The 20,432-nt window shown below is 32.8% G+C and overlaps 1 long non-coding RNA gene across 4 annotated transcripts in view; it reads right to left on the reverse strand.

Annotated features, from left to right (window-relative positions):
- Nucleotides 1-523: 523 nt before the first annotated feature.
- Nucleotides 524-20,432, reverse strand: part of LOC141449756 (uncharacterized) — a 71,818-nt gene continuing 51,909 nt past the window's right edge. For 2 of the 4 annotated variants that reach the window (XR_012455680.1, XR_012455678.1), the window contains 4 exons: nt 6,026-6,264; nt 5,428-5,492; nt 2,018-4,712; nt 529-688 (listed from right to left, as the gene is read on the reverse strand). This is a non-coding gene — a long non-coding RNA (uncharacterized lncRNA). Of the gene's footprint in view, nt 689-2,017; nt 4,713-5,427; nt 5,493-6,025; nt 6,265-20,432 lie in introns of all 4 variants that reach the window. The other 2 variants (XR_012455679.1, XR_012455677.1) reach the window with 2 other exon arrangements.

Consider the following 20,432-nt stretch of genomic DNA (forward strand, 5'->3'; position numbering starts at 1 on the left):
AAAAGGATAACTCTTTTTTGCCAATTCATTCGCCCTCTCGTTTCCAAGCAGCCCACAGTGCCCTGGAATCCATTGGAGCGCTATAGTCTTTTTGCTTTCATTGGCAGCCTCAATCGCTGCTCTGCATTTCGCTAGGACTGCCGACTCTGCATAGCTCGCTCCAGCTCTAGGTAGAATCGCCGCACGCGAGTTAACAAAGACCACAATGCGGCACCAAGGACCCCGCTTCACTTTATCAAGAGCTAATAATATTCCGGCAAGCTCGCCATCATAATTAGTGGAAATTTTCCCCACAGGTGCTGATATTTGATATTAATGAGTTAAATAGACATCATTACTCCTTTTGATGAGGAATCAATTTGGATCATTCCCAAAAACTCGCACAGATAAGCGTTAATGTCAGTTCACTGTAACCAAAATTATAATACTTCCAATTTAAAGTTTTGTCTGAAAATTCTACTTTCTTTGATGTTAGTAGTTATATCTTAAAGAATATGGATTTATATTTCGATGAGCAGGAACTTTTACAATTCCTACTTGAAATTCTAAGAAAGTTCACCTGCAATTTGTGGCATCTCTTTTCATTTTTTAAAGTTCTGCCTCTATCTTCATTCTTGCTAATAAATAAGAATACCCTTGATTACCGAGGAGAGCCTTTTAGCTGCGTGATTGAAAAGTACAATCTTTCCTGTAACAAATAAAAATAATTATTGACATTAAGCTTTTTTAAATTTTTAATTTAATAATAATTCTGATTTAAATTTGTCAATTCTGTTCGAAAGAAAAAATAATTTAGAAGTATACATTATTCTTTACTTTGTATGTAGCATGCCAGCATGTTTTATGTAGTGTACCATGATTGTATAAATTAAAAACACTGAAATTGGTTCAAGTTTTCTTGGTTAGTATAACATCTTACCACTTGAAATGATTCCAATAAACCATTAACCCCCTCTTGTTCTCCCATGTTCATCTTCTCTTATATAATCCTAAAGTCTTTAATCATGATTTCATTTTACTTTCTAAGTTTTTCTCAACAGACTAAGTCGTTACCATGGGAGCGCTTTTTAATGAGGCAATATCATTCAAGTTGAGGTGGTTACCACTTTACAGGGATGTGATGAGAAGGAGTATTTTACTGAAGCTGTAATAGTAGTAGCCGAGTTTCTCAAGATCTACCGAGGAAATGGTTCGGTAAGGTAGTGAGTAAGAGGGATGAGTAAACTCCACTCTGTAGAGGATTGACTCATAAATTAGGGTCGGGAAAGGGTCGGACACAGATTACATGGGACCAAGTGAATTTGCTAAATCCGGTTTTCTTATCAGCTTCCTCACTAACTGTATTCTTGTTTATATATACATAAAATAAGTGACTTTCTATATTCTTTATTTGCCACTTTCTTATTTTGGCAGAGAAACAAAAAAAGTTTTTACCTTCTGTGTCCCAAGCTTGTATTATATAAAAATAATAACTTCAAAGTCAGAAGAGTTTAGATTGAATAACAGGCACCTACGAAGAGGTAACCACTTAATAACATGAATAACCTTCTTCAGGGAATTAATAACATTTTTTATTCTTCTATTTTTGTTTAATTTTTTTTTTTTAGTGACCGGATATTTGAGTAAACCTGGACCATATTCAGATACTAAAATAGTTCTTTCTTTTTATTATAAAAGTAGTTTAATTATATGGATTTTGTTTATATAACATTTAATAAAAATGAATGCAAGATATACATAAATATGTATATTTTTTTAATACATGTACTTACATTTTTTTACCATTTGCTTGGGTATCTATTTCTAATAAGTACAACTTAAAAGTGTTTGAACGACGACTTCTTTAACCTTCAAGTTGTCATGAGGACTCGTAAAGTATAGTATGTATATTTGTACATTTTTTAAACAAATGTAAAAAATAAAAATAAATAGTTCAATGTTGTACATTAGATGTTTATATGTGAATTATTCTAGATTTATATTCAGCTAATTTATTATTAATTTCATTAACACATACCTAATTTTCTATTGCAATAATTCCCAGTTTTGTTAATCCATCGGGTCCCAAAATAGATCGAAGATATTTTTTAAGTTTAGATAATCTTTGACTAAAGATTGCGCAGTTTTTCTTGCAGATTTCTGGCCGTGTAAGGAAGCGAATAGTAAATGTGCTTTACTGTAAACAAAATTCATATTAACACATTAAATAAAATGCATTGCCTCGACCGGGAATCAAATACGTCACAGGACTTAATGATTTCAAACTCACTGCTATTAGAAAAACTGTTTAGGGCAATTCATTTATTTAAATTGTTAATCATAATGATTTGTTTACTTACAATTAATTAGTTTTTAATAATAATATCCAATAAATAATATATACGCACAGATGCTTTATCTAGTGGAAAACTTCGCCTTAGTGAACGAGCGTCCCGTGCCGTTCCTCTCAACATAATAACTAATATAGACTTTATCCAACCCCTTAGGAATCCAATTCCCGTAGAATAGGGTTAACTACTTAGATCAAGATTAACTATGCTAGAGCTGCCTTTTAGTATCAACACGGCTTCCTGCCCATGTTGCTAGTCTCACGTTCTGCTTACTATTGTACTTAGTTTTACTAAAAACATATCATGCTTCAATTAATGGCTTGCACCATTGTTTATTTCTAATCTAATAATTTAATATTAGATCCTATTGAACAACATATTGATTTCTATTACTGCTTAAGTAAAAGAGCAACTTCAATTTTGAGAATTACCCTACAAAACAGAAGTATGAAAAAGTAGTTTTATAAATTATTCAGTGTAAGAAAACAAACTGGCACAAAAAATCTAAATTTGATCTGATGCTTGATAAAGTTTTTGAAAGCGTCAATTAAGTATTTTGTAAACTTGGATGATCTTTAGTGTCCTTTTTTCTGAGGCTAAAAATATTTAGGCCTCTGCCATTTGTATTTGAACTTTTTTTTATTTTCTTGAATTTGAATGTCTTTTAGAAAGGGAATGCCCGACCGTAGCAGGAAATGAACCAGTCAATTATTCAGGAATCTTTTCGACAAAAACAAATATGTTTGCGGAAACAGTTGATATGAACAACCGCCTGAGAATTGGCGAACCCGCAAGCAACCTTCTGCTCTTTACACTCGCATTATGGCCATCTGTAATCAATAAATAAACACCGTCACTTCACAACTGTTAATTTAAGAATTTCAGTCTTAAAATGCAGACATTTGACTTTCCTAGACAAATCTAAATATAAAGGGGGGGGGGTTCTGAGGGAGCAGGTGACGTTTCTCTCAGTAACAGAATTATTTCATGAACCTGTATTATGCGAAACAATCAAAACATGTATAAAATTTGAAGATTTAGGATTGGTCGTGAGGGCGTTAACACAAATTATTTTGAATTTTGTAATAAATGTAAGAAAACATTTCTTTTTTTTTACATCAACGCTTTTATTCACAGCGACATTCTTAGTCAACATTTGGCAGGGTATCATCATTTTACGTAATGCTGTCAGAATACTTTTAAAGCTCATAGAATATTAGACCAAAAGTTTCTCAGATATTGTCTTGTGCACCATCATCCTGAGGATGATGCGAGCAATAAATCGTCGAACATTGGCAATGAATTGTTTCTTTCCCCAATTCAAACTGAAGAAGATCTGAAGAGAAAAAGTTACCTTCTTTGAATTTAAATTAATTTTTATTTTATTAATAACAATTGGCAGTGATAAAAGCTTACAAATAAAATACAAGTTTGGAGGAAGCGCAGAAATATTGTTCTTATTTCTGATGTTTGTGGAGAGCTTCTTGTAGGCTATATGGGCCACACCTGTTTCAGACAGGCCTACGCTCGAATTGAAAATACCCTTCAGAACCAATACAATAACAGAATGATGGAGAAATTGCCATACATCATGATGCAGCCAGATTGAATCAACAAGAAGGCTGGCAGAAATCAATATATTCGTCAATTTAACGAAAACAAAATAAATGTACCAGTATTTTTATTAATAGATAAACAACTTCAAGAAATTCTTATCAAACCTCCTTGAATGTTCCTTTTTGAGGTTATTTGTAATATCTGTTTTTATTCACATCATTTGTCAATCTTCACCTCACTAATAAAGTCTTATTCACTGCCAATACATTTTGATATAGATTTACGTGATTTACAATTTCATTCATAATTTTTCACTTTCATTAATATCACTTGCAGTAAATGTATGTAAAAAAATAAATTGCTGCGACAGACATCTGATTTCTGCTATCTTTGTAAAAAATATGTCCATTTATGTATTCAATAAAATATAGATTAAAATACTAACATTTTTTACTTTCGTTTAGTTCACAGTATGCGAAAAGAACGATGATCTCTTTCAATAAGTATTATCGTTTTGCTCATTATGATTCTCTTTAATGTCAGTAGTGCATCACATTTTAATTAAGGTAATTCAATGAATGTATCACACTTAATAGAAATGATAATAATAATAAAGAAACATAACATCATTCAATTTTTTTTTGTTTATTTATACTTTTTACCATTTCTTTAATTTTGTTTATCACATCATTTTCCTTGCCAGTAACGATGATGGCTTTACTTTATCTTCCCTCTAGCAGCAATATCAAACGCTCTTAACATTTCTTACCCCTACATTCTGTTTGTCACTCCTTAGTTCTTGAGTTTTTATTTTACATGTGAATGCTGCAACAACAAGACAAAAAGGACAAAAAAAAAAAGCAGGAACGAAAGGATAGTTGCATATAGAGGAGCTAGAGAGGGGCGTTTACATTCTATAAGTGGATGAAGTGTCTGGCTCGTTAGCAGAGCATTGTGTTCACAAGAGTAAAGGATTTTCGAACGTTCTTGCACAACAACTTTCTGTGTATTTTGTAGAATGCGGCGTGACTTACACTGTTCACTGAGTTCACACTGCAAGATTAGTGAATTCTGAATGAAAGGGTCTACTATTCAAAGGCATATACAAGCGCAAGTTTATATTCAGATGGTGTTCTTGGGTTTGTGCGCTTGGATAAGTGTTGTTATAAGCCAGCGAGAAGGAATTAATTCAACCAAAAGCGAACATACAACAATTAAAGGACTTGTAGAAATGAAACTCAAAACTAAGTAAACTGACTTTTGGTTTTAATAATAATTAGCTATTATTCATGAAACAAAGAAGAAATTTTAGGGTCTATAAATTTTTAAATTCAAGGATTAATTTAGAACATTCGTCTCTTGAGGAATGTATCATGGAGTCCAGATAAATTGAAGAAAAAAAGTGTCGACATCTTTAGTAAGCGAAAGATGGCTGTTATTCTGCTAACTACTGAACCTACAAATTCCACTTGACAATAAATCCACACTGGATTAGAATTTGGTGTTCCTAAAAAACAAAAAAAAACATATTTTGTCTCACTTCTTAACTTCTCTGCCTTGGAATTCATTCCTTTAGCAATCCATTTCTTCCAACAGCTACATATTCTGTACAGAAAAAAATTGCAATAGATTATTTATGGAAAACTAAATAGAAATATCTACATAAAACTACAAAAATTATTACTAAAAATCTTGTTGAAATCTTTTAAGATAAGAAATTATTTGAGCTTTATCTAGTTTACGGACATTTCCCATCTGATAAATGTTTAAACTTAAATTAACCTAGTTAAGTTGAAGTGGTTTCTTTGGACTCTGGTATAATAACGGCTTACCAGTGCTTTTGTTCTCTTCCTGAAATGTAAAGCTTACATTGTTCCAACTTTGGGAATAAAGAACTAACTTCTTTTTTAACTTGTTTTGGAAAATTTATCACAAAGTTTTGGTGTAGTCCTATTTTATAAAATGTAAATATAGGTGTGGTTATTTTTTCTTTTTTTTTACTTTAAGTTTTTAAGAAGTTCTAATTTTTTTTTTTTTAGAATTAAATTAGTTTGTACCAATACTTAATTTTAAAAAGAATGTCAAATAAAAGTGATGAATTTTCCTTTTTACTTTGAATATTAAGTCGAAAAACTCACCTAACATTGATAACTTATTTTTGGTAAAGAGAGATGTCTCTAAGATTAGTTATACGTTTGTTCGTCGTCATGCTTGTTATGTTCTTCACAAAGCAATTACTTGGGTTAGGCATTTAGCGCAGTCAGAATTCGGCATTCCTTATCAAGATATTCATTAAATTATCTAGTCACAACTTTTTCACTTTTAAAAACGGTCTGATCATGAATATCTCATTTAAACACTACTCATCCATGGTAATCTGTGAACAAACAAAAAATATAGAATTTTTTTTTTTTTTGTATAAAAATTCTCAGCAGTGCTGAGAACAGTATTCCTTAATGAGATGATTTCTGGAAGGCGTTTTAGCGCATCAAAAAATAAGAAACTCGAAGGACCGTACTGGAAGAGAACAATTACTAAATTTTGAAAGTAAAAGAGTCTTTCGAAATCCTTTTGGAAAAAAATGAGCAGGTCTATTTTTGCATTTAGGCTTACCTACATTAAAATAAATAAATTCTCGTAATAAATTTAATATAAAACGAATCACCTTACGACTTCAGAAAGAAATGATAAGGTCACGAGAAACTACAAGAATGGTTGTTGACCATCCTTCTTCTTTTAAGTTTATTCTTGGATATAAATTCATAAAGGCAATTTATAAATACTTAAAGGAATTGAAGTGTTAAATGGAAAATTTGGGTTTTTTTATTTGATTCATTTTCCACTTCCAATAATTTCACTTTTTAGCAGAACACAAATTTCTTTGGCTGCGTATATACGTATATATGTTACAGTGAAACACCGAAATCTGGAGAATGTCGACTTTCACCGGTGAATGTCAACATTCACATAGTCGCTTGGTGTATGTCCGAAATATTTGCTAAATACCCTTATTTCTGACTTACACCGGTAAATGTTGACATTTAGCATGCACTAATGGTGAATGTTGAACATGTTGGAGATTTATATTTTCTTCTCCGTAATTCAGTCGCTATAAAACGCCACAATTAACGTGGTACAATTAACTTCTCTTCACCATTAATTTTTAAAACATCAAAACGTTTTAATCGTCTGTAATCCAAAGGTGTGTTGCATTTAATTTTAGCTGAAACCACTTCAGAAAGTATTTTAGAATACTTTTCTTGAGAAAAATAAAAACAATTGTCTTCTCGTTTACCCGCAATTAATGCATTTAACTTTTCAAGAAAAAGATCACGATTTACTGCAGTATCCATTTAGTATAAATTAGGGTATCGGAAAAAAAAATTAAGAAAACGTTACTCGCGTTATCAAAGCTTGCATAAGACTGACAAAGCTGACTGACTCCGAGCAGAACAAAGGATTTGGCGGGAGAGAGCCAGTCATGTGTTTTTTGACTCTTCTGTTTTGGACCTCCACCAGAGCATATTTGTGATTGTCGACACACACCGGAGAGGGTCCGAATGTACAACAATGTAATGAAATATTCGATCTTTCACCGACGTATTTGGTATTTGTTGACATTCACCGGTGAAAGTCGACATTCTCCAATTTCGGTCATTCACGGTTACATATACATTAAGTATATTATATCAAGAAAGTCAATTTTCGTCATTATTTCACGTTTAAATATACTTTTGAATTGATCACTCATTGTTAAAATAATGAAGCAGATGTTATAAGACAGATTAACACCATTCACAGTGCCTTTTAGTTTAGATTGTCATTCTCCTCTGATATCGAGCTGTTTGTAATAGGACTTGATCATAATGCTTAGCTCTGCCGGGCGGACCACTGCTTCTTATCAAAACATACACTTCAGAGGACGTTTAATACCTTAGATAGCCACAACTGGATAGCCACTAACACCATCCCTAAATTAACAATATTCAAATTATCGCTTAACTTTACAGCGAAATTTCCCTTCCGACAGTCCAAACTGCAATCATTGACTGTAAAACGATAAGTTATATCCATTAACTTGTATTCTCTGCAGTAAGTTTAAGATTCACCAGCCAGAAGTAGTAGTTCGTCTGACGAACAATCAAGTTAGCCAATTAAAAAAAAACTATTTTTGAATGGGAATCCTTTAAATAACGCCTAGAATTTTTAATCCGTGCTTTAATCGTTCATTTTTACAGGCGGGGCTTAACGCAAACAACAACCAAATAGATATCGCGGACGAGAACGGACGCTCATACTATACATTTTTTTCGATATACAGAATTCGCCAAAAACATTATTATTATTCCAAATTCTGAGAACCTCAAAGTTATTATTTCACGGCGGAACCTCAAATTGTAATATTCGATACATTCACTAATTACTGCCCCTATCAGCAAAACTAGCAATTAAATCCACGGTGTTATTTTGGAATGACCAAATACTTGAAACTTAAAATGTTATTAAATTAATATTTAATAACAAATCGTTCTCTAACGAACCATTTGTAATTAGATTTTAAATATATATTATTTATTTTGTTAACAACAATATTTGTTACCATTTTAAGGCTGTTTGTTAAACATTTCCAGAAACCCTTAATGGTACCAGAAACCTAGTAATGCAATAAAGAACTTTTAAAAGATTGTCTGTGGCCAGCGCTGAGATCATTTTTGCTCAACCTGCGGTTTAGGAATAAATTTAATCCTCTTCTATAGTATAAATTATCGTATAAGAAGTGAAAAGGATATCCGGTGTGATTGTTGGGTTTAAGAAGAATGATGATTTCTATTTAATGGGAGTTTTTGATTGGAAAATTTATGAGATTTAATCCAAACGGAAATTCGCTTCCTTTCAGGAAATTGGTTTTAACTAAACTACCTTTCCAATTCGTTTGTTTGAATAATACAAAAAAGAACAATTCATGTCCAATAATAAACTAAATTAGAAAACAAGTAATTTCCTTATATACGCTAGTAAACATATAAGTTGCTTATTTTCCTTCTTTTTCTTTTATGGCTGAGTTGTTAAACGTTAATTATTTGGGCCTAACTTATTAGATAAGCTAATTTTAAATGTTTTAAATTCTGTTAATGAACATTACAATTAATGAAGTTTAGTGTGATTAAGAATGGAATTAAATGATTGAGGTGGATGCATTAAAATCTGATTGCTTCTGGATCTTAAGCCTATTTGCACAGATCTATCCATCTATCTATTCTATCCATAATCTATTTGCACAGATCTATCCATCTATCTATTCTATCCATAATCTATTTGCATAGATCTTCAATAGTGTACACTAGCAAGTCATTAAAAAATGGAAAACAAAATAATACCTTTAAAAAATAACTATTTCTTCCCGCTTGAACTACCTCGATTCATTTTAAGAAGACGCACACAACTAATTTTGTAGTTTACCTAATATTGTTCTTAAAAAATTATAGCCGACCATGTGCGGTACCTTGGTATGTACCTAGACAAGAGACTTACCTGGAACCCCCGTATGAGACTTAAACGTACCGAACTAAACAAACGATACAAACTTCTAGCCAGACTACTTGACAAACGCTCAAAACTCTCACTACAGAACAATCGACGACTCTATGCAGCTCTTCTCACATCAATATCGACTTACGGACTCGAACTTTACGGAACAGCTAAAAAGCAAACATCAATAGACTGCAAACACTCCAATCCAAAATACTCCGCCGCATAGTAGACGCTCCATTCTATGTTAGCAACCACACAATACATACAGATCTCCAAATTCCACTCATCTCCGAACTTGCCAAAAACCGATATAACAATTTTCATCAAAAACTCTCATTACATCCCAACCCTTTATCTGCAAACTTGTCTTCAACTACGCTACTCTCCAATCCCCAAAGACGGCTGAGGCGTCGTTGGCCCCGTGACCAACTGGGTGACTAATGGCGGCCATCACTGGATGACCGTCATTCACGTCTGCCACGTTATTTATACACATTCATCACATTTACTAATTGTACCCTTTAGGTACAAGTGTAAATTTCAATAAAAGGATATTAAAAAAAGAAGAAATTATAGCTGTTTTTTTTAACCAACGATATTTTAAACTAACGGAATTGAACTTGATTTTCTTCATCAAAAATCAGAATATAATATGTGACGAACGTATTCATGCTTACATCACATTCAATTATTTAAATAAATAAATTTAATGAAAACACTAAGAAATCAAGAAAAAATAAAAGGTATTACATTTCAGTGAAAGTGCTTTTAAAAAGGGAGAGATAAAAATATCCTATTTACAACAGGAATGGGCAGTTTATCCCACTTGGTTAAATCCTCTTCAAGATTGGTTGGCTGCACCTGGCATATCTACCAGGTGAATGACAGTGCTCAGATAGAAACAAGAAGACCTTGGTGACCATGTCTCCATCGGCTTCATGTCGGGAATCATAGTGTGGTTGTTACTACGTGTTGTCTAACCAAAAGTTCGTTATGTATGTGTTAGTGTAAAGAGTATAAAGTTGTTGTTGTCTGTAAGAGTGACGTGGTAAGCCTGGTCTTGTCAGACATAGTCCCAACAGAGGGTTTCTCTACAGCTAATCCTAACGTCTCTAAAAGCACGTAGTGTATACTAACTGCTGGTGGCTCTACCCTGCAACAACTCAACCTTGCGATTACTCCTGCAGCTTACCAATTGTGTGGGCCTTATTCGCGTCAAAAAGGATTTGCACATTTTCTCCTGTGCAGATAAATTAAATATGAACTTTGGGCCAAGTACGAAAAATGAAATTATATAATTGATTTTTCAGGTTAATACACATTGTTTTTTCGATGGATAATCTCTATCATCAATGTTGCATAGATTGTTTCATTCTATTCTGAAATTCGATTCTAAAATGTGGAATTTCATAATTAGAACTTATTACTTAAAGCACAACCAGATTTGGCCTCTTACATCCTAACAGATTCTCTCCTAAAGTTGGAATGGTAAGAGATCTTGAAGTGCTCATGTACCAGGGGAACCAAATCAAAGATCACCTTGAAGTTTGTTAAAAGGTAGTTAAGCCTACAGGGGAGGGGGTTCATTTTAGGCAATGTAAGAATATGAAGGATACCAAAGGCCAGAAATCCAAATATTTCTGCAGATCAGGTCAAAACTTGAATACGCCTCTATTTTTTGGAATCCTACTTAGCCGGCGAACATAAGAGGTCAGAAAAGCTGCAAAAGAGATCGCTTCCTCAAATATTTAAAGAAGTCCAATTTAAAATGTGGTGAATTTGGATTTCCTTGAGGATTGGCGACTGTGGTACGATCTGCGTTTTGTTTTCTAGATTTTAAATTATGAGGCTGTCTGACTCAGAAGCAATGCAATATTTAAAATTCTTCATCAACTTTGCTTCAGAATAGAAGATTAGCATTTTTATATACAGGATGTACAGGGAGGAGAGGTCGAAACTTCTGGAGGTGATTCAGCAGCTAAAATGCAACAAAAAATGTTTTATTCACTATGGCTCGATTCTCAATAGTGTCCAAGATATCAGCAATTATAACTTTTCCATCGATATTCGCTTTTTCCACCATAAAAACGGCCTTAACTTTTCGTTTATTCGTTTTGAATAAGAAGATTTGTTGTAGGATAAAGAATAGAAAAGTTACGGCCGTTTTTTAAATGCAAATATCTTGGACACTATTGAGAATCGAGCCACAGTGAATAGAATATTTTTTGTTGCATTTAAGCTGCTGAATCACCTCCCGAAGTTTCGACCTCTCCTCCGTGTACACCATGCATACAAATAAAAAAGGCAAAAAATCTTTTAGATACTAAAATTACTCTTCTTCGTCAGACATCGTCCGAATTCAGAGGACGATGAACAGTTTCACTGGTAAAATGTAGATATTCAAACAAGGCCTAACATATGTAGGGATTGAAACATAAATATATTGTCTTATTTAGTTATAAGTAAATAAAAGTAAAGGAAAACATGATTAAAAATTGCGAGGACCATTTGTGTCCAGATTGTAATAATATACATAGGTACTAAAAATTGAGTAATATAAGATTCTAACAACGAATTCTTTATTTCGTACATTCTACAGCCTGCGACTAAATTGGTATGTAATCAGAAATTTTAAAAGACATTTGCCTTAAAACCAAAACTGTGCACGACCAATCACTTGTACCTTGGAAATCAAAACAATGAACTGATAGCATTTAGCGATGCAAGGCAATAATACATTGCATAAACACCTGCCGAGTTTAACGCCCTAATCCTAACTTCTGCCAACAAATGCTGCGAATGGAACCAACAAGCTCCTCAATAAAACTCTGCTTGAATCAAAATCTTACAACGACAAAGGCATAAATAGAATCTAGGAAGGAACCAAAAATAAGGAGAGAAAAAAGGAATCTCTTGATGAAGAAATGAATCTCAGTAGCCTTCTTCCTCCGAAACTAACAATGAAAAAAAAGAAAGGATAAAGTTGGGTCAACATTAATGCTTTCAATGCAGCTTAACAGTTGCAGTTTATACAATTAAATAATTCTAATACGGTTCATCATGGGATGTCTGTAATTTTTCATTCTAAGTAAATCCATAAAAAATAAATTTTCGTGGAGAACAAGTTTCAAATAAAATTGATGAGCGCATTTAGGTAAGTGAAAAGTATGTACGAGTTTAAGTTAGAGCTGTTGACGAGTAAATCGTAGAAACTGGATAAACCCAGTCAATTCCATTTCCGGGTGTGAGGAGGGAACCTTAGATGAGAGACATTCTGCTCTCGCTACTCCCACACAAGCGCTAAAAGCATTTTATTACATTGAGAGAAGCTCTAATGTGAACCAATGGAAAGCTAATTTCCAAAAGAAAACATGTTCGCTTTTAGTAGAAATAAGTGGAAACAAAAATGGATTAAATTAATAACAAGTATTATAACAAAATTAAGATAATATTACCTCCGAAATAGCCAATATTGTATTATACGATTCAGTCAAATCCCACCATCGTCAATAAAGGGAAAGTTTGTCATCTACTTGGTGTTTTGCCTTGAGGATAGTTAGCGTTACAGGTAATTTGGGCTGGTACTGTGGTAGAGGGTCTACTAGAAACGAGGAGAACCTAGTTGGCTTTGCTATTTAACGAGTATGTCGGGTTAGCAGCTCATTATTATGCAGGGGCACGACTGCATGACCTTATCAACCACTAAACAGTCTTCTCAGCAGCAACCCCTCTCCATCCATACGTAACACCCTTTACCGCTAATTTTTCCCTCCTACTATAGCCTACTACTACACCAGTAGGGTTGTACGTGAGTGAGAGAAAGTGTTGGAAGGGTGAACGAGAGTGAAACGGAGAAAAAAACACAACTGAAGAACCCACGAGATACAACTTTATCGGTTTACATAGCGCCCGGATATGACCTCAGCGTGGTTATTAGCCATTGTACGCATGCAGTCTCATGCATGTGGCCTAAACAGTTTCCTCTTCAATCTGATCAACGCAAATCATATAATAATCCATTTAAAAACAAACTTTATATCCACTTAATGTGTGTTTTTTTTTTTAAACAACAAACAAATCGTAACCGTAATCACTTTGTGCAAATTCTGCTTCCATTAACATTACTAAACTCATTCCCATTTCTCCCACTATAGCAAGCCAGTCAAGTTAGTTTCCGATATGGGTACTGCTTTTAGTTCAAGTAAATTTACTGAATTCTGTAAAGATTATGGCATTCAACATGTCATGATTGCAACTGGCACTCCCCATGCCAATGGCAAATTGAAATTGTTAATAGAACGTTGACCCCAATACCAGCAAAACTGACTACCTCTCCGACTCAGTGGTACGAAGTTTTAGCGAAAGTCGAATTTGCCTTTAACAATAGTATTAATCGGGCGACAGGTGAGACCCCATCCATGATCTTATTTGGAATAAATCAAAAGGGAAACCATAACGATGATTTAAGACAAATTTTAGAATCTCAACACCCAGTTTTTCGCGACCTAGAACAAAGCCGATACGATGCGATTAATAAGTTACAAAATAGTGCTAATTACTATGAAAAGTATTATAACAATAAACATAAGGCACCCGGAAAATATGAAGTTAATGATTACATCATGATAAAAAATACGGATGTGACATCTGGAATAAATAAGAAATTAATACCTGCTTTAAAGCCTATGTCGCTATGTTATCAAAAAAGTATTAGACTCAAACTGTTACGTTATAGCCGATCCTGAGGGGAAACAGGACTACCCAACTACCTTATGAAGGAATATGATCACCTATGCACATTAAGCCGTGGTTACCTGATAGTTAGCCAATTGCAGACTATTGAAGTTATTTGTTTTATTCATGCTTAATTTTTCAAACTTAATGTTTTGTACTTTTCTAATTGCTGTTTTGGATTGTAACGTTATTGTTATTTATTTTCATAATTTTAATTGAAGAATTTTGCTAAGAATTATTGTTTGATTGTGAGACCAATCAAGGCCAGGTTGGACGAGCTGTAAGCGAATATTTTAATTGTTTAAAATCATATTAATTATTAAATAATTATAATAATACGGACATATGATAAAACATATGTATGACATATTGAATGTAAAAAATTATTAAAGCTAGAGGTTTTTGTTTTATATTTATGTAGCGTTGAGTTCTTTTGACTGCCTTAACCCACGTTTGAGAAAGAAATAAAATAATAAGAATTCATTGTGGTTGTTCTTCTTTCTCTTAGTGAATCCTTCACATTCAATGATGCCGTCCAAAGAAAATAATTTTAATTTCTATTCACTTTTATATTATCTTACAGATACGTTGATTTTTGACGTTTTGAACCAAACAACACTTGTAATTTTTTTTTAAACTCCACTTATAATTCAAAAACTTTAGTAATTATAAGTCTTTAGAAAGACTGACACTTCTCCATCTTATAAATTTATTACAGAATAACAAAAATTGGTTTAACTTGAAACCAGAACTCATTAATTACAGTAGGTGCACTTGGTGTCCCATGACCCTCAAATTTTTGTACTTTTCTAACAAACTACACCACCTAACTTGGTACTAAACTACAACTACCTGCAAATTATATTTATAATATAATACAGGAAGGCAACATCCTGGAAAGAGAGATATAAAAGAAATTGAGGAATGTACTCTGCATGTCCAAATAAATAAATTCACTAAATTATAACGCAGAGAACAATTAAAACATTTCCTTTTTCTCTTATTATCTATTGTAACTAAGTTTAAATTAAAACGTAACAACTTAATATAAAGTGAAATAATTTCTGATTAGAAATGGAATAGTAACTAGAAGTTAGGATATATTTTACTGCAGAACTATAAGCTTAAGACTAACCCCGATAAGTGCACATTTTTAAATGTATTTAGCAGCTGACAGGAAATTTATTTTCATAAAATCTGAATTTAAATTGTTGGTAAAAATTTACAGTATTAATTTATATACACAGTAAGATACATATATCGTTCCTAAATTATTGTGGCAAAATAACTGTTCCTTACACCAAAATATTTCCCTGAACAAAAATAAAAGTAAGTGAATTAAAGTAAAAAACCTCCAAGGTTAATCATAAATAACAACAAGAGAGAAAAACAAGAGAGTTATAATAAATCATTAAGTTTGGTTTAAGGATTTGGCTTAACAGCTACGTGCTGCATTCGCCTCCTCTCTCCTTAGCGAGAGACATAAAATATAAATACTCGACTAAACTTTAAGTAAACATTTACTTGAAACAAAAAAAAATGGAGAAGGATTATCAGTACAGCGTGTTGAGCTAGCACGCGAAGGGTTTCAGGAAAGCGAGTAGCTACGCTTAGAATGATCTAGGAAAGTGTCTCAGTACCTCTAATACTAGTTGAAGTATACACGAAGTTAAGAGAGTAACCAAAGTAGCCGATCGGTTGAAGGCACATTTAAGATGAATCGTGGTACTGGGTTCGAATTCCAGTCTTGGTCTTGAATCCATTTAATGCAATGTTTCCTGTCCGCTTTCGTCCACAACTGACTTAAAATTCGCTTGAAAAATAACCGTTGAAGAATGTAGGCTAGAAGAATAGGGGTAATTGCGCCATAAATGCACATATCCAAAAACCTACACTTCAATCCAAATGAACTTAGGTTACTCCGCTATTTCCCCCCAAAAAACCACACAAAAATTTATTACATTAACTTTTTGGGGAGTGTAGAAAGTCACAAACAACTTCGTTACAAACTTTTTCCGAGAATATTTTATTTTAAACTGTTTAGAGGGAACAGGTGCAGGCTACAAAGTTTTCAAAAGTCATTCAAAATGTTGGTGTCTGGATCGAAGTTATTTTTGTAAACTGAGTTATTCATCAGCTATTTTTTTTGTTTAGCTTTCTATTTTTAGCCATTTTTGAAAATTCAATGTAGTTGAATGGGCAATGAAAAACAAACGCTGGTTGCATCAAAGAAAAGAAATCGATCAGCCCGCAATGCTAAGAAGTACTTGGTTACAGTACTTGGTTCGATTACCGGCATTGGATTTTATTTTTAATGGTTAATACGAGAAATATATATTAAAGTAGTAAGCATGGTAGTTGCCTCCATTCACAACAATAATCTAACTCTCATTTACAAATTATTGACTACAAATATTTGAATTTAATTGTTTGAGCGAAGCAAGCGACATTCTTTAGTGTTGAATCATACCTAGTAGCCACCTAAAATTTTTTTAACTATGTAAACAGAATAAATAGTTGAATATAAAAAAAAGAAAGAAGAAAGTACGCGTTGCAAAGCATCTTTACCAAACACAAAGAACTTTTGTAAACAGACCGGCCGGCACACAAATACGAACAGTCCGCCCAAGGCAGACACACTGCGATTCAACAATATTGAGGGTTACTGAAGAGGACAAATCCGCCCCTATTGGACAAATAAGTGTATGAACCTCTTGCAATCTGTACACAGGCTGCATCTCACAAGATATATATCAATAGAACACTTTTTCAGCGTGTGAGTGAATGCAATGTTGAAAGAAAATTGCAATGAAAGATTCCACTCGGCCCATTCTATACAGCCTAGGTTTAATATAGCTTCCCTTTGGCTTAAAAGAGAGAGATTCCTGCTAGATTCTTGTTTATAGTTTAGTAATTACTTTCGATAAGTTATTCATAAGTTACATCCACTATTTTATCAATCTACCAAGTAAAATAACGATAGAAAAGAGATATGAAATAGGTTGACTGTAGAAGTGGTAACTATCTAATTCTAATCAGTAAAAGTTGTCTCAACTGACATTCTGAATAGCGTCTTATTCATTTAATTAATTATGTTTTATAAATGGGTAATATTGCTAATATTTAAGGATATCATGTGGAGAAGTGAGTCCCCATAATCTTGGAATTACTGCGAAAGTCTAACATTTGCACTTAAACATTAACAAAGGCTGCAGACTATGTGTTAACCATTTAGACTTAATGAATCTGTGAAAATATTAGATCTCATTCATTGATTTTTTTCAATAATAATAATAAATTATAATTTAACGCCGCTTAATGTAAACAGAAGAACAAGAAAAATAATTTTATATTTACAAAATTAGCACCTAAAAAACAAAGAATTGCGTTTTAAGATGTTTGAAGCTGATGAAATGAGCCGACATTAACCTTAACTCCTTACTATTCTCCAATTTAGCATACCATTTTACATTTAATACTAGATGATTTTCTTTGATGGAGAGCAATCCATTAATTCAAACGAGTTCTTTACGGCCGCAGGCTATCTTAATTTATTTAGAAACTTTTTTTTTTTATTCTTTAACCGAAGAAAAATAAATGGCTTTACACTTGCAGCAGCTCGCCAGTTCGAGCAATATTGACCGCTACTTTATTCAAACACTTAAGCTGTGTTGCTTAAAAAAAAAGTTTTAGCTAAAAATAAGATGATTTTCCTTATTTACTGTGAATATGCAATGAATAGATTCACCTATTTATAAATCACTGCAGAGATCAAAGCATTGCGGAATAAAAGTGAAAAATAGCCCTTTCTATGTTTGAATGTTAATCGTTTTATAAAAGAACTGTAGAAAATTGAGATTAAGCTTGTATGAAATTATTATTTTTGAAGATGGGAGGATATCAATTTAGAATTTCTTTGTTCAATACCTACCAAATTTTTCTAAATTTTATAAATATAATTCTAATCCTGGGAAAAAAAGAGTGTAGCATAACCAGGAATAAGCAATAAAAATGTTAAACATTTCATAAATATTACTGTGTGGTTTTATTAAAGTGCACACACCGAGCGCCGTTCGCCGGCGGTTAGCCAGGTGGAGATGTGCGTTCTGTTTTCACAGTTATTATTTATTCAACAGTAAAGATCCATACCAACGGGAAACTGAGTTTTTACAGGTGTAGCAAAGTTGAAGCTAAAAACCGGCACTAGAGAAATACATCTCCGGCTTCAATTTCTACAGTTTTGTGCATCTTTCCCAAATTATACCCTACAGACCGTTATTTTTATAGCGGACTTTATTATTGACTGTTTTTGCCACCCTAGTTTTTATTATACAATTTAGTATTAGACCACAGAATATCAAAAAGAAAAATAAATAAAAAGGTAAATTAACTCTATTTCTGGACAATATTACTTCACCAACTGAACACTATATTTTCCATATCTCCCCTTATTTTGGTTGACCAAAGGAAAACTAAAATGTTTTGCAAATTACACAAAAAGCACAAGATTACAAAAGATTAAAGGCCAATCTGGTGGTGAGAATCCTATTTATGGGAAAGACTTCTTTAGTAAAATGGATATTCCTCTTAACACTAGCCAGAAACTATCTTTCATTTCTGGAAGAATGAACGAGTGCTCATCAGAATTGTGGTAAATAAGGCCTCTCTTATTGAACCTAATTAAACATAATATTTTAAAGATGAACATGATATAACTGTTCTTGTACGAGTATATTAATTTTAATATTTTGACCTGAAAGACTGAGCCATTATGATTCAATTTATTATACTCATCTTTTTAATTGCCGATTTACTTATTTAAGTTATGGAACCTCTTTGTTAATTTAATTTAGAAAAACTTATTAATTTACAAAATGTTATCACTTTATTCTAACGATTTAAATACAAAAATAGGACAAAGAAACAGATAGTGCAGGTTATTTTATTCAAATAAACCTATAACGGCCTATTTTTCCAAAACAATTCTAGATTTAGGGAACGTTCCAAAATGAGTAGTTTCTTCTTCAACACTATGGGAAACAGATCTTTAAAACACACTTTTTTCATTAAAATCAAGAAATATCCAAGATTCTTCTTCGGCTCTTTTATGAATCAGCAAAAGGGCTATCCCGTTGTAATGTCTAGTGTGAAATAGGCGAACCTATTCATACTTAATCAGATTAATTGTCTACAAAATTTAACTTAGACGTCATTATTTTCTGAAGAGAGAGTTTACCGTCGAACCATGCTTCCATGAGCTTTTTAGAACTTAGAGAAAGCTGTTTATGGAATTGAAGTGTAATAGATCGATAAATTAATATGTCTTTTTCAAGTTTACGAGTACAACACAGATTTCGTGATAGGTTTGCTAACGCAATCACTGATAGAGAAAGATGAAATAAAATAACGACCAAATAAGCTGTCATAATATTTTTTACAATGCAGAAGTAATATATTTATATGATACCTAAAGAATAGCAACCCCTTCTTAAGAGATTTATATATCATATAAACATAATGGATGGAGCTAATGGTAATATAGAATAATGTGCCTAAAAAAGAAGTATTTTAAAAACAAGACTTTGGTAAAAGCAAGGGAGGCTGAAGTCTGATGGTGACCATATTTTTTACTTCCATTTTCCTGTCTATCCAATATTCAAAATACTGGAAAAAAAAGAATAGAAGAAGGAGAAAGTGATAAATAACTAGCGGATTGGATAAAATATTGAAGGGGCGAGTTTAGAAAGATGAAAGTAGAGATGTGGAGATAGTACCCAGAGGCGGCGAGGATGAACAGCAAGTGGTCTTGAGAGAGCTGCAACCTGCAGTACATTAATCTCGCCTTTAAACCCGCTATGTATTAAGACTAACATTATTTCAGCAGGAACAATTTTCTAATGGAAACGATCATTGTAGAGAAATATTAAGACTATCATGTTTTTATTCAAAATAATATATATTGACCGATGAAAGTCATCAATGATTGATCTGAACAACCAGTTGCTTTAGATACGTCCTTCAGAATAATGCTTTTACAAAACCTAAGATGTTTCTACGCGAAGAAATTGTTTTGCATTAATCTTCTTTCTTTTTTAAACATACACCATGGTCACAGCTTATTTTCCTACGCAATTGCAACCCAAAAAGAAAATTTTACTTTCCACAATTATAGTACCGACAACTTGGTTCTGAGGTTGGTATGTCCAGAAAAGCTTCCTCGAGAAGCTTATAAGCTTCAGGTTTTTCTTCTCCAAGAAACTTCACAGCCTAACAAGCTGT

The sequence above is a fragment of the Rhodnius prolixus genome, unplaced genomic scaffold (genome assembly GCF_049639745.1).
Source record: "Rhodnius prolixus isolate KJV_2025 unplaced genomic scaffold, Rpr scaffold_2, whole genome shotgun sequence".
Lineage (NCBI taxonomy): Eukaryota > Metazoa > Arthropoda > Insecta > Hemiptera > Reduviidae > Rhodnius > Rhodnius prolixus.